Consider the following 10,514-nt stretch of genomic DNA (forward strand, 5'->3'; position numbering starts at 1 on the left):
TATATATATAATATATATATATATATATACTGTCCTTCCCCTATACCTCTTTAGATCTGTTTCTCACAGATATCTGAGGTCTGTCTCCCAGTTTGCAATCCTCATATTGCCCCAAATAAAATTGAACTTGCAACTCTCACATTGTGTATTTTTTTAATTGATAATTTCTTCAGGCATTTTAAAAGAATTGTTATGATACATATGTTAATTTTGGAGTTCCCCAAGAAGTGGAGGTTATTTCATAGTTTTCCCTAATAGCTTTCACAATTTTCTTCATTATGATAGTCTTTAAGTTGACAAATTAAACAGCACAGGAAATGTAAAATTCAGTAATGAGAAAAGTTTTTTAATTCCTCAAGAAAATGTAATTACATTACTCTTTTAAGTTGTACAGTTTTTCATGTAGTTACTAAATTGGCCACAATATGAAAAGGAGAGTATATGCAATATTCTAATTCAATATTCTAATCTATATGCAATATTCTAATAATTCTGTCAGATTATGTTTATTGTCCTTGTGTGGTAATAAAAAATAAGGTTAAACATGGTACAATATTTATTCAATTACTGAAAAGAGTAATTCTGGTGAAATCACAAAATGCTCTTCTCTCTTGCATTTTGAAATTTCACCAGAAGAAAAGTGCATGAGAGAAGGTTTACAATCTGAATGGAAAAAATGTATATGTGTATATATATGTACATATATGAGAGTTCGAATTTAAATGGCAAAAATAAAATACACATATGCAAATATCCTTGATAAACTGCTGACAATAAAAGTATAAATGCTGAAAATGAATCTAGGGAGGCTGTGTGGATATTAATAAATTTTGAAAAACCTGGATTTTAATTTAATTGCTCTTCATTCATATGCCTCTAATTCATGAAACAGAACTTTTATATTTTCATTTCCTTGAGAAAAACATAGTCTTCCTTGCCATGTCCACGAAGGCTCTCTTGACTTGCTGATCCTTGAGAGTGTAGATAAAGGGGTTCAGCATGGGGGCTACTGAGGTATTTAGCACAGCTACTCCCTTGCTCAAAGAGACCCTATCTTTTGCAGATGGAATCACATACATGAAAATGCACCTGCCATAAGAGATGGAGATAACAATCATGTGGGAAGAACATGTGGAAAAGGCCTTTGTCCTCTGGGTGGTAGAAGGGATCCTCAAAATTGTTCTGATGACATGTGTGTAGGACAGAATTATTAATGCTAAAGTGAACAATAGAATAAACACAGCACAGGAAAACCCCAGTATCTCTAGGAATTTGGTGTCTGAACAAGAAAGGTATAATAAAGGGAAATAATCACAAGTAAAATGGTTGATAACATTGGACATACAGTAATCAAGCTGTATGAAGAACATGAATAATGGGAATATAATTTAGAATGAAGTCAGCCAAGAGGCCAAGACAAGCAGTATGCAGACTGTATGATTCATGATGGTCATGTAATGCAGCAGTTTGCAGATGGCAATGTAGCGGTCATAGGACATGGCAGCCAGAAGGTAAAACTCAGTGATTCCCAAGAAAATGAAAAAAAAAAGAAAAAAAAGAAAAAAAACAAACTGAGCCATACAATCATTAAAAGAGATTTTTTTTATCTCCCATAATAATGGTGGCCAAGAACTTGGGAATAGTGACAGTTGTGAATGAAACTTCCAATATGGAGAAACTCCTGAGGAAGAAATACATGGGGGTCTGGAGGTGGTTACCCAGCAGGGTCAGGATGATAATGGTCAGATTCCCAGTGATGCTGAGCATGTAGGTGATGAGCAGAAAGATAAAGATCACAACCTGAAGTTGTGGGTCATCTGACAGTCCCAGGAGGATAAATTCTGTTATTTCTGTGTAGTTTCTCATTTTTCTTCTTCTTTTAAGTAACATTCAGGAGAAAACACAAAGGGAAGAGACAGAAAAGGGGATTATCAATGTATAACACTGGGATTTGTCTCTGACAGTAAATTCACTATGCCATGCTAACATAATTCAGGAGATCTTTAAAAACAAGTTAATAAAAATAGATAACTTACTTTGAAGTAAGTTTTTACCATATGCCAGTATGTGTGTTTCACATAGAATATATTTTTTTTTAATAAAATCCCTATTTTACAGGTTGGAATCAGAGTAGAAATAATTCAAAAAATCTTACCTAAATCACATACCCTGAATTGAAAAAGCAGGGATTATAACCTAGATCTTTCTAAAACTTAGGAAATACAGTAAAATAGATGCTACCTGTTGACTTTTTAAATGCCCCACCCCTCACTCTTAGAGGATTCCCTCCTGTTGGGAAAGACTTCATCTTTTTTCAAGCCCCATAAAATCATCCTATCCTAATTTGTGTCACCTGGTTCTTGTATTGTTATTCTCTACTGTAATATAGAAAACCTACATATCTCAGGAAAAAGTCACCCAGTGGATATGTCTCCAAAATAAAAGTGATTGGAATGAAATCTTTAACAACATGACAGATTTCTAAGTTTTCACTCAGACTCACATTAACCTCCCAACCTCATACCCCTCTTGGGAAGCCCCAGATAATGGAATAAAGGAATCCAGAAAATGGATTTGCTTCAGCAGTCTTCTCAGATATTAGATAGTCAAGAGAGGAGGCAGAGTTGACCTTTAGTAGATTGGGTCTGTGTTAAGAGTTAAGGAAACCAAAATGTGTTATTCAGTCTCCAAGTCATGTCCGACTTATTGTGACCCCATGGACTGCAGCCCGCCAGGCTTCCCTATCCCTCGCCATCTCCCAGACTTTGCTCAAGTTCATATCCATTGCATTGAAGGTGCCATCTATGCCATCATGCTATGGTGATTCCATGCCTCTGACGTCTTCTTCTCCTTCTGCCCTCAATCTTTCCCAGCATCACAGTCTTTTCAAATGTGTCAGCTGTTGGCATCAACTGGCCAAATTATTGAAGCTTTCAGTAGATAGCAGCAACGGAGCTGCTCTGCTACATAGGAAATCCCAAACAAGAATTAGGTCATCTGCGAATGGTTTAGCACCAGGCACAAATTGGGGTGCTGTGATGGGGGAGGGGGTGGCCACCTTTCTGGCTGCACCCAGTGTCCCAGGAAGAAGGGCTCTCTGCTCCTGACCCTGGTCCCAAAGCACAGGGTGGTGCTCCCTTAGGGACCCGGTGGAGGCCTGCCAGCAGGGATGTTGGGGGACCAGTATCCAAGGCCAATCAAGGCTCCTGTGATGCTGCTGCATCATTCTGTGTGGGCAGGATTCTGACTTCGAGGTGTTCAGTCATAATCCCACAGATGGTACCTTCGCCCCATTGGCTCCTCAGCTAAGCTCTCAACCAAAGTGTATGAATATCTGAAAACAAACATTACCTTCTAGAGAACATTTTTTCTTCAAAATTTCTCCCATCTAAATGTTATTAGTATGTATGATTCTGATCTGTAAACCATTTCTGGAATGTGAGGTGTTAACCATTCCTGGGATGTTTTTGGTAAAGTAATGAAGAATATATCCAAATTTCTAAGACATCATTTCAGACTTTTTTTCCTTACAACTCATTCACATTTTCCCCCCTTAGTCCCGTGGATCTTAGGATAACAAGTTACATATTCCTTTCTGTCCCTTTCTTTTTAATGAATTCTAGTGTCTTGGATAAGGGCTTCCCAGGTGGCGCCGGTGGTAAAGAACACACCTGCCAATTCAGGAGATATGAGAGATGTGGGCTCCATCTCTGGGTGGGAAAGATCCCCTGGAGGAGGGCATGGCAATCCACTCCAGTATTCCTGCCTGGAGAATCCCCAAGTACAAATGAGCCTGGCAGTCCACAGGGTCTCAAAGAGTCAGACACGACTGAAGTGACTTAGAAGCAGTGTCTTGGATATCTCATTGTCAAAACAGGCATGTGGCTCATTGAAAGTGAAAATTAATCTATATGATAAACAAATGTTGACCATTGTGTTAAATAAGATAACTGGAAGTGATTTTCAGGACACATATGCTATTCCATAGTAAATTGTAAGCATGGCTTCTTTAAGAAAAGATCACTAGCATTCCCCAAATTCACCAATTTGAAAAAGTGACAATATTTAAATGTCTATTAAAGATTGTGTTCCTTATTTTATATAAATTGTGAGACATGAGTGAGGAGCTCTCTAAATTCCACAATATAATTGGAAACAAAATAGCTTCTCACATTCTCTATGTGTGCTGAATTTTCTCTTCTTAACTTTAAGACTCCTAAGGAAATCGTAAGTAATTCGATGAACACATATATCCCCAAGGCAGTTTGCACCCTTTGCATACTATATAATATTCCACTTCCTTATCTTCTCTTTCCACTTGAGGATCTTTTCCTTGGTGTTAGGTTTATAAGATAGAATAATTTGTCACAGAAAAGAACAGAATATTTATTAAATTTGATATCTTGGGTAATAGCTTGGTTTTGTAACAACCCTAATCTTTTTCTAGAATGATTTGTTCCACTCCTGATTGTGTTCGCTGACATCCAATACCATGTAAGAACATCATCATGACTGTATGGGAAACTGGTCAACCACTTGTAAAGGAATGAAACTAGAACACTTTCTAACACCATACACAAAAATAAACTCAAAATGGATTAAAGATCTAAATGTAAGACCAGAAACTATAAAACTCCTCGAGGAGAACATAGGCAAAACACTCTCTGACATAAATCACAGCAAGATCCTCTATGACCCACCTCCCAGAATATTGGAAATAAAAGCAAAACTAAACAAATGGGACCTAATGAAACTTAAAAGCTTTTGCACTACAAAGGAAACTATAAGTAAGGTGAAAAGACAACCCTCAGATTGGGAGAAAATAATAGCAAATGAAGAAACAGACAAAGGATTAATCTCAAAAATACACAAGCAACTCCTGCAGCTCAATTCCAGAAAAATAAATGACCCAATCCAAAAATGGGCCAAAGAACTAAACAGACATTTCTCCAAAGAAGACATACAGATGGCTAACAAACACATGAAAAGATGCTCAACATCACTCATTATTAGAGAAATGCAAATCAAAACCACAATGAGGTACCATTACACGCCAGTCAGGATGGCTGCTATCCAAAAGTCTACAAGCAATAAATGCTGGTGAAGGTGTGGAGAAAAGGGAACCCTCTTACACTGTTGGTGGGAATGTAAACTAGTACAGCCGCTATGGAAAACAGTGTGGAGATTTCTTAAAAAACTGGAAATAAAACTGCCATATGACCCAGCAATCCCACTTCTGGGCATACACACTGAGGAAACCAGATCTGAAAGAGACACGTGCACCCCAATGTTCATCGCAGCACTGTTTATAATAGCCAGGACATGGAAGCAACCTAGATGCCCATCAGCAGACGAATGGATAAGGAAACTGTGGTACATATACACCATGGAATATTACACAGCCATTAAAAAGAATTCATTTGAATCAGTCCTAATGAGATGGATGAAACTGGAGCCCCTTATACAGAGTGATGGAAGCCAGAAAGATAAAGAACATTACAGCATACTAACACATATATATGGAATTTAGAAAGATGGTAACGATAACCCTATATGCAAAACAGAAAAAGAGACACAGAAATACAGAACAGACTTTTGAACTCTGTGGGAGAATGTGAGGGTGGGATATTTCAAAAGAACAGCATGTATACTATCCATGGTGAAACAGATCACCAGCCCAGGTGGGATGCATGAGACAAGTGCTCGGGCCTGGTGCACTGGGAAGACCCAGAGGAATCGGGTGGAGAGGGAGGTGGGAGGGGGGATCAGGATGGGGAATACGTGTAAATCTATGGCTGATTCATATCAATGTATGACAAAACCCACTGAAATGTTGTGAAGTAATTAGCCTCCAACTAATAAAAAAAAAAAAAAAAAAGAACTGCCGAGGATATAAAAGGGAAAAAAAAAAAAAAGACTGCTTTTGACTAGTCCTAAAATCAGTTCAGAATCCTGTTTCTCTTAGTCCTCTAGTTTTTTTTTTTTTTTTTTAAAGGTCTTGTTTTTTTCTTAATGGAAAAAGGAAATCAAATCAAAGCACCAATAAGTGTGAATGGGAATAATGAAGGAAAAACTGTAAAGACCTAAGTCACTCTCAAAATCTGTATATTTTCCTAGAAATGTTGCTTTTTTTCTCTCCTAATTGTCTCAGTTTTAACTATTATCTATGTCTGAAGATAATTTTTAACTTAAAAAGGAAATAAATTCTTATAAAAATATAGCATCAGGACTCAATTTTAGTTAAAAATGTGTGAGACTATTAGGGATTTGCATTCCAAGATAAATTATTAAAAATACAACTCTCTGAGTTACAGGTTTCTTTTCCACTATGAACATGACTATAATATTTCATGGAATTATTATGAGGGCTAATTTAATTAAAAGAAAAGTTAAATTATATAAAACTTTAAAGCATGTATTCCCACAGAGTAAATACTATTTTTATTATTATTCCTAAAAAATAAAGTCAATTATTACCTTCGAGGAAGATGATCCCAATATAAAAAATAATAGCCATTTTTTGTGGAAACTCGTTTGAAAGACAATGCTAAGATTTATGTAGTTATCTAACAGAATCATTACAATAGTTTTGTGTAGTGCTTGAATAAGCTAACAATGAGAGGCTAAATATTGAACAAAATCATACAGCTAGTAAATGGTCAAGTTGGTATTCTAAATTCTTTCTGCTTGAACTGAAGCATGTGTTATTTATTAAACATATATTCAATAAGGAGGGCCAAACTCAAAGGGTAATTTTCTAACAATGAATAAATAATTAGTAATACAAACAAAATATTAATGTGTTCATTCTTCATAACCCTTGGTATTTACAGAAAGGAAAGGCATCTCCAAATTATTAATCTCAATGTAATGAAAAGTTAAGCTAAGAACATATAAATCAATGCTAAGAAAAAGTTGTCATTGGCTTTTACTTTACAGCCTTACCTCTATTTGTACAAATGCATCACTTCAGGTGACTGAGGCTATTCTTAAAAATTGGTAACTATATCAATTTTAGGATAAGATATCGAGCATTTCTAAAAATGCTCTATCTCAACACATTTGGAATTACCTTATTTCTATAGATAAATTTCTTTGATACATTTTACATGGAAGCCATGGGAGCAAAAACAGGGAAGGGAAGCAAGATATGGAGTTACTGTGGCCCTTTCTGGATGTGATTTCTATATGAATTTTAACCTGCATGAGGCAAATGTTGCTTTATCCACCATATGGCCAAGGCTCATGGGAAATACTCTAGCAAATCAAATATGACAACAGAGCCAAAAGGAAAGAAAATACACTAAGGATTATAAACATGTTATCAACATTTATACCACTACTGAAACAGAAAACTTGGCAGATAATATCCAAACAGATAGAAAAGCATGAGAACTTGGCCAGAAGCATATAGATTATTTTGCTTACTATCTATGTGAAGACATCTAAATGTACAAGATTTTGGAAGAGATTTCTTGAATATCCTAAATCACCATTTCTCTGAAGAATAGACCTTTTTCCCCTTGCTGACTAAAATACTGTGATGAATGAATCGTATGTGTAAACATTACATTTTCCTTTCTTATGTAATAAAATGTCTCTATAAAGTGGCTCTCTAGGCTATTAAATATAAAAAAATTAAAAAATCAAATAGAACACAATAAAAACAAGAATGAGATAAAATATCATACTCAGTGAATCCCATGAAAGTTATGAGAAATTTTCAATTAAATACACTTTAAACTGTTCAAACTCTTCCAAAAAACTTTTCAAGTTATTTTTCCATAATAATGGTAATAATTGTTGAGAAGGATCTATCAGAGGTCCTGTTTTCATCTGATTGATGGTCTGTGTTCCAGTAATTACTGAAAGCGTAAAATCTAGAAATTTTTACAACAATTTGCAACTCAGATTCCTTTTAATCTAATTTTAGAAAGGACAGAAAGTTAAATAAATCTCATCTATTGACTCAATCACTGTTATTCATTGAATAAACATTTATTGAGATTCTTCTATCTTCAGATACTATAGGAGCACTAGGGACACTACAGGATCAAATTAGATATGACCCAAACTTTAATCAGCCTACGAAGAACTTTCCAAACAAAAATATAGAAGACACTGTCGTGGTTCGTGCACAGGTTGGAAAAGAACTTCTAGACATGAGGCAGAATGAGAGGGAAATAAAGTTTATTAAAGTGGGAGATTCTGATAAGAACAAATACTACACTTAATCTTACCCCAAAGGCTGAGAAGCAATAGACTTGTGGACATGGGGAGAGGGGAGGAGAGGGTGAGATGTATGGAAAGAGTAACATGGACACTTACATTACCATATGTAAAATAGATCGTCAACGGGAATTTGCTGTATGGCTTAGGAAACTCAAACAGGGGTTCTATATCAACAGGGGTGGGATTGGGAGGGAGATGGGAGGGAGGTTCAAAAAGAAGGGGATATATGTATACCTATGGCTGATTCATGTTGAGCTTTGACAGAAAACAGCAAAATTCTGTAAAGCAATTACCCTTCAATAAAAGAATAAATAAATAAATTAAAAAAAAAAAAAAAACTTGTGGGTCATTTGCTGATTGGACGAGGTAGGTATACTGGGTGGGGAAGAGTAAGGCAAATACCTTCCCTGTGTGGGGTTGGAGGGCAAACAGGTTACACTGCTCAGGAGGACCTGAAATCCATTAATAGTTACAACACGGGGGAGGGAAGGACCATATGTGTCTGGTTTTTCCGTTTCTGCATTCCAAGACCCTCCTTGGTTTTATCTGCTTTATAGTCCTTGGGTCACCACATTCCTCCCTTCCTTTAACACTAATATGATAACTAAAATTTTAATTGACCACATTTTTATCAGGGCATATCAGATCTATACGAATTCCACATAATTTTAGGATATCTATATTAGTAAATCAACCATATAGTATGACGAGAAGAGTTATCATCCCTTCAACAATACTTTTCATGTAACTTAACATGTCTAATGAACCCAGGTAGTCTAATAGCTCTTTGGGATGTCTCAGGGGCCCTCTGAAGCATTCCAAAATCATCCTCATAAAATATGTGAGATGCCCCCAAGTCTCTTGGTGGACTTGATGATGATGAAGTCCTGAACAAATCCAACTCCAAAATACTGGACCGCCACTTGGTGTAGGTAAAAACACCAAATTACAAGTGACAAGAAGAAACAGAAAATAACCCAATCAAATAAAATAAACCTCAAAAATTCTACCCTAAACAAATGGAGGTTTTTGAACACTTGACAAAGACATCAAAATAACTGTCATAAATATGATTACTAAATTCAGGAAAGTGGCAGTGTTTTAGTTTTATTTAATTTATTCTGAATTATTTGAATAATTTTTTTCCAAAATAATAGAGACTATTTGAATTATATACAAAATGCATGATATCATGATCAACATTTACCTTCAAAATGTGTATTGAATTTCACAAAATAAATATCTTGACATTAAAAGTCTGATGCAAGAGTGCATATCTCTTTGGACTGAATTTAGTGTATGTTGACTAAAAAATACAGTCACAACCTGAAAAAAGAGAACTATTTTATTGGATGGGAATGTTTAGGACTCTGAGCCCAGGAAACAGCATCTCAGTAGCTTTGAGAAAACTGCTTCAAGAAGACAGGAGAGTGAGTCAGACTATATACAAGTTTGCAACAAAGAGAGCAGGCAATCTGAACACAAAAGATCAGGTATCAAATTAAGGAATTTAACATTCTAGATGTAGGAAGATGCACGCCTCCAGGTTCACTGAATTAATTCATTTCATAGACACCTCAGCTATCTGGGGCCAAATCCTGTTCCCTTGTTCACCTTAAAGAGTTGTGTGTGGCTACTTCTTGCATCACCCCCAGGTACTCAGCAATCACCATGAGAGCATGAGACTCTGCTGGATCTCAGTTTTGGGAGCCCTCATTCGCATTTGGAGACCAGAAATTGCTGATGGCTGTGACGTTTCTTGTTTGTTGATATGGCAGGAGATATTTTAATTTCACACGTAATATCACACAGAATATATAGATTCTTTAAACCATAGGAAATATCAATGTTCATCTTGAAAATACACAGGAAATTACACACTCATTTTGAAACTCTATATTTGAAGTACAAGGTGGTATCATAGGATCTTTTCAGGGACTGATTAAGAAAATTAAAACTATCTTTCACATTGTGCTATGTCTTAAAGAAATACATTTCATTTTTACAAAAGGTCTTTTTTCTCTGACTGGCAGATGGGATTCTCAGAATAGTCCTGATAAAGCATCTGTGGAAAATAATTTTAGTATTATTTTCCCACTTTTCTGTGCTCGCTTCGGCAGCACATATACTAAAATATTTTCCCGCTTTTCTTGATCCACCCCCATGTATCATACTTCTCCTCTTACTAATCACTGGGCTTTCCTGGTGGCTCAGTCAGTCCAGTATTCTGACCTGGAGAATTCCATGGAGTATGACCCATGGGGTCACAAAGAGTGGGATAT

General features: G+C 36.0%; 1 pseudogene; it reads right to left on the reverse strand.

Annotated features, from left to right (window-relative positions):
• Positions 1 to 905: 905 nt before the first annotated feature.
• Positions 906 to 1,866, reverse strand: LOC122686926 (annotated as a pseudogene).
• Between the last annotated feature and the right edge of the window lie 8,648 nt (positions 1,867 to 10,514).

Source organism: Cervus elaphus, chromosome 30 (genome assembly GCF_910594005.1).
Source record: "Cervus elaphus chromosome 30, mCerEla1.1, whole genome shotgun sequence".
NCBI classification, from domain to species: Eukaryota; Metazoa; Chordata; class Mammalia; order Artiodactyla; family Cervidae; genus Cervus; species Cervus elaphus.